We start from the raw sequence: 6003 nt of genomic DNA, 5'->3' as shown, positions 1-6003 counted from the left end.
GAGTGTTGTTTTATGGGTATGTCCGCTCTATGAACTAATGCACTGTCATTCCTCTGATAATGATTTCATCTATTATTACAGCTTTTTCCTCTTTCTCCTGCTCTCACCAGGTTGTCACAAGTTTCACTTCTTTTCCCCTTGTGCGTCTGTGCATGAGTGATAACTTAATGGTCTTTTATTTTCTGTTGCCTGTTTTTCTTGATATTGATGTGTAACTTAAGATCAGACAGAGGGCTAATTTTTCACTTCCATGACAGACACTAATTTAATCAAGCCGCTGAAATCTTTCAATTTAATTTCCCTCAACACTCAAAATGCATCACTTCATCAATTGTCCCTGTAGAGCTCACGCATTACCAAGAAAACACAGGGGCTTTCAGACTCTTCAGAGACTTATTTTAACCCGCCAGGCTTATGATAACTGTCTATTCAAAAATCTATGTTTCCCATCAGCCCTTGCTGAGCCCCTAGAACACGTGAAGGGAATTTTTCAGAGATTAAGAGGACATGTTTGTTGTAGGGTCAGAAAAATTGCAGAAAACATTTACAGTCTGTTTGTTACAGAAAACTAGGCCTATATTCTGTAACAAATGTTTTATATATATTATATATATATAAATTATATATATATAAATATATATATTTATAAAATAAATAAAATATATTTTATATATGTAGATATTTTAATAATTAAAGATAAATATTATGAATAGTAGATAAATATATAAAATATATTACAATTATTTATATATATATATATATATATATATATATATATATATATATATATATATATAAAAAATATGTATATAAAGTGTATATACTGTAAATAAAAAAAATATATATATATATATTTGCATACACAGGAATATTAACATGCCTAAGACCTTTGCACAGTACTGTATATATATATATATATATATATATATATATATATATATATATATATATATATATATATATATATATATATATACACACACTGCCGTTTGGGATCGGTAAGATGTTTAATGTTTTTAAAAGAAGTCTCGTATGCTCACCAAGGCTGCATTTATTTGATTAAAAATACAAACAAAAACAGTAATATTGTGAAATAATATTACAATTTAAAATAACTGTTTTCTATTTGAATATATTTTAAAATATAATTTCATTCATGTGACCCTGAAGACTGGAGTAATGATGCTGAAAATTCAGCTTTGCATACACAGGAATAAAATACATTTTAAAAAATTTTCAAATAGACAACAGTTATTATAAATAGTCATAATAATTGTCAAAACATATAATATAATAAAAAAAAACATTTTTAATTTATTTTGAAGATATGTATCACAAATATTTAACCAAGTATTTTTGGAGATAAATGCTGCTACTATTTTTGAGACCAAAGCCTCTCTTAAGCTACTGCATGTTCCCAGTAATACATCAGATTGTACTGCTATAAGCAATACCACATGTTGGGGGGCTTGAGCAGGGTGTTCCCAAAGAGGAGGAGAGCGCAGAAAGACAAGAGTTGCACATAGCTATCAGAACACAAGTGTAATTTGAACAAGGTCTAAATGTGCTCCCCGTCAATAAGAGAGATTTCATTAAAAATGATTTACTGGAGCCCACCCAAATAACTATCCATCTTCAATAGTCTGCTCCCAGGGCATTTGTCATTTGGTGCACTGTTTCAGCTTAAACTATTGGGTCAAGAACTGAAATTCTTATATGCGAGGCATAACAAACGTCAGAACAACATTCCTCATTCAACTCAAGAAATACAAGAGAAAAATCCAGACAACGGCAACATTGTCACCTCCTAGAATATTTCCCCTCATCTTTCCTTGAAAAAGAGGTCACACTGATTGAGAAAACCAGCCACTTTCACTCATTTATGAGAAAAGCAGAGAAAAGCAACCTCCCCAACATCACCAAAACAACCGTTTTTCTTGGTTCGTTCTAGCGTATTGCCTTACCTTAATTTGTTAAACTGTTTATTTTGTTGTTCTCAATTTAAAACACATTGGACAGTGGCGAGGCTGATAAGCCTTGGTTCACATGATCCAAAAAACAAACAAACAAAAAAAAAACATCACAAATGCTGAACTTGATTTGTGTGAAGACTTCCCCATCCAGATAATGCGTGGCACCAGCATAAACCACTGATCATAAACTACTTTAATGGCTCTGTCCCAAGAGAAAAAGACTGTCAGATAGCACATTTGGGATGGTTTAGTCACAAGTAAGTAGGCTACTAGAAACTTGCTGGTTGCTGTCAAGGCAATAAAACACACTAGTACAGTTTTTATACAGCATATTGTCACAACGAACATTTTTGCCATTTTTCAACATAATTGCCATTATGTAGGCTAATTATGTAATTGCCAAATTATTTTTTAAATCATTATGAAATAAAAATGGCAAATTCTTGTTTTTTATGGAATAATATTTCAATAATATTAAACTTTTTATTTTTATTAACCTTGTAATCTTTAACCAAAGTAACTTCCCTCCCCTCCTTCTTTCAGTGACATCTCTTCTCTTCTCCGATGGCGTGTTTACTAGCGTGACGGCGGGACAAGCTGTCACTCACATGAGATCGACCAATGGAAAACCACAACCATTCAACCAATTCCCAATGGACAAAATTAAGTCCCGCCCAACATTTTTTCTTGTGCAAGAAGCCGATTCACTCAGATATACATCGCAATAGTGGAAGAAAAGACTATCGCAACTACTGTTTCATGTCGACTTTAAATTATTAGTATTTTTAAAGATGTCTGCAAAGGTAAATGTAAAAATAGCACTAAGAATTTACTCTAGAACTCCTTAGCGTGCTTTGCATGGCAGGCACCGCTCTTGTTTTCTTCAGAGAATGTAAAAATCTAGTTTTAAAGGGGTGGTATGCCCTTTTCACAAGATGTAAAATAAGTCTCTGTTGTCCCCAGAGTGTGTATGTGAAGTTTTAGCTCAAAATACCCCACAGATATTTTTATATAGCATGTTAAAATTGTCACTTTTTGAGGGTGAGCAAAAACGCACCGTTTTGTGTCTGTTCCTTTAAATGCAAATGAGCTGATGCTCCCGGCACAGGTGGTGGAGCTTCAATAGCTCACGTGTTCGCAGCTCTGATTACCTCACACGGACATGCACTGAAAATTGCAAAGTGATCTTCTAGTCATTGATTAGCATATTCTGTCTTGATAATATATAAATCGTGTTCAGGGGGCAGGGTTTATGTAAATTATTGACATCACTAACCCTGGATGAATGTCGTGTAGTCCCTACCAGCCGTTTGTTAGTCTTTAAAAAGCAATTTCTTTAAAAGAAAATATCTCCCTTTGCTTTGAACTTTGAGCGTCGTAACTTTGCAGATGATGTTTATGCTCAAACAGCAACATTACACACTAGCTAAAGTTAAAAAAGTGAAATCATAATCAACCACCCCTTTAATTCAAATCATGTGACTCTAGAATTACAGTCATGTCTAAACATTACATCTCATAAAAAGTGAGGGATTTATTTTCCAACTTAATTATGCTTGACTATCCTGCCAGAACCCAAAGCCACACACTTAAGGATTAACTTATCAAATGTCATTTAATTGAGAAATTTAGAACACACACGTGTTTCCCTCATCAAATAACAGTGAACATCTTTAGAACAGAAGCTACAGTTGTTGTAGGTGTGCACTGGATAACAAAACATGACATAAGATTAAGACCGCATAAGAGTAATTAACTTCCTGGTAAGGCAAAAAAAAAAAAAAAAATTTTTTTTAAATTGACATCCCTGATAAAATTGCTGATTCAAAACAGGATCACTTTTAAGAACAAAAGAGCATGTGACGAAAGTGAGTACACCCCTCACATTTCAGCAAACATTTTAGTATATCTATAGAAATAAAACTTGGATATATTTTAGAGTAGTCAATATGCTGCTTGTATAGCAGTATATATTTTCTGTCCTCTGAAAATAACTCATCACACAGCCATTATTGTCAAAATAGCTGGCAACAAAAGTGAACATGTCAGAACTGTGTCCAAAGTGTCAATATTTTGTGTGAGCACCAGTTTCTGAAGGGAGCGCATCATGTTCTGCTTCAGAAAGTCACAGTACATATTGGAACCCATGTTTCCCTCAATGAAGCTCAGCTCCCCAGTACCAGCAGCACTCATGCAGCCCCAGATCATGATGCTACCACCACCATGCTTGACTGTACAGTATATCACTTATAGTCTATATAAGCATGCTATTTATTTTCATTTTACTTAAGAATTCAAATGAATGTGTCAAGTGTTAATAACAATAAATTAATAAATAATAACTCAATTATCTTTAGATTTTCTTATTATACAATAACAATACAATAACAAAATAACATTATTTGAATATGCTAAAAAATGAAAAAATAATAGGGCAGTCAAAAGACAAAACAAAAACAAATAAATTGTAATTTCTGTCCAGCAGGTTTACCAACTCAAAATATTTCCATGTATCACCTGGCTCTTGCTTATATTGCCATGGTTGGGAATCACTGCATAGGTGTTAACATCTTGGAGCACTACTAGAGTGGGCCAGCTGTAGTGTTCCACCCTAATTGGATATCTTTACTGACGAAATGACAGTTAAATGCACTGCCCCATTTCAGGGCACAAGTACCAGCTGGTGGCCATTTGGTCTGCTGGTGATAATTCAATATGTTGTACCTTTGGGTAAAGCTGGATCAAGGGACTTACTGGAACAGGTACAGAGCAAAAGTCACAACAATGTAGCTCAGTGTTTTCTGCTCTAGGACTGGGACGATAGCTTCAAAAATCACATATATGAACCCTTATAAGGAAAAGAGCAGGTCACAAACCCTTCAGGCGCATGTGTCAGACAAGACATCATACTCATTAATTTAATTAAAGTGGTTTGGATACTGATGTTTCTCAGGTGTAAGACATTAGACAGTTTATAAGTCTGGCACGGTTTGAACAACATGATGCACTATTACACAATTGGCTGAGTAAGCGGCATAAAAAGGGAAATTAGTGAACAAATTGTTCTTTTGAGTGGAATCTTTTTTTGTTGTTGATGCAGTTCACAATGATTGAGGGATTGGTTCAACTCAGTGATCAGTGCAAAAAGACTATCAGCGAATGAGACGTTGTTTCTGTCTGTTTCTCACGTAAAGCAATCGTTTGGCTTCAGAAGACTTGGAATATTTATGGTGTTTTGTGTCTTTTCTGGAGCTTAATAGCTCTAGTCCCCATTCGTATTAACAGCATGGAAAAAAGCAACCAGGACATTCTTCACAATTTCTCCTTTAATTTTTCTACTTGTCCCACTTGAGGATAAGTAAATAGTGGCAGTTTTCAGTTTGGGGGAACTATTCCTCAATGAGTCATATTTGCTCCAGTGAAGAAGAGAAATGGCGTCAACCGCACCTGGATTGGACCTATAAATCTCTTGGCAGGTGGGGACAGACTTTCACTAATACACAATGTTCAAGGCCTACCAGAAGATTTGTTGCTTAGTCAGCCTATACATCTGTTAATGTAATCCAATCCTAGCAATCCAACTCAGACTAGGAGGTCGAGTTGTAATGCTGCTAGATTTACGCCAGTACTTCTGAGAGTGAAGTTACCACACTGGCTTCACTGTAAGTGTGAACACAACAGTTACCTAATAATTACAGTAGTTAAACTGCTTCCAAGAATTGTTGCATTACAACTAGGGCCGTCATTTGAATAAAACATTTTAACATTACGCGGAGATTAATGAAGTCAAGAGTAGCTGAACTTTGAAAAATGCATCTCAAAAGCCCTGTCTTTAGAACGATATTTAGAGAGAGAGAGAGAGAGAATGTTTTACATCTCGATCAAACCTCATTCATGACAGGGTTCGTTGTCTACAAATTTGGGCAGGTTTTATTAATAGAAAAGCATTCCATTGCTAATATAATATTTTAATTTAAGCATTTTCTCTGCATCTATTCCAAAATGTCCCATATCTTGATCAAGCCCACGA

This window comes from Squalius cephalus (assembly GCF_949319135.1).
Source record: "Squalius cephalus genome assembly, chromosome: 23".
NCBI classification, from domain to species: Eukaryota; Metazoa; Chordata; class Actinopteri; order Cypriniformes; family Leuciscidae; genus Squalius; species Squalius cephalus.
The sequence above is the reverse complement of the archived record's forward strand: the minus strand, read 5'-3'. Positions refer to the sequence as shown.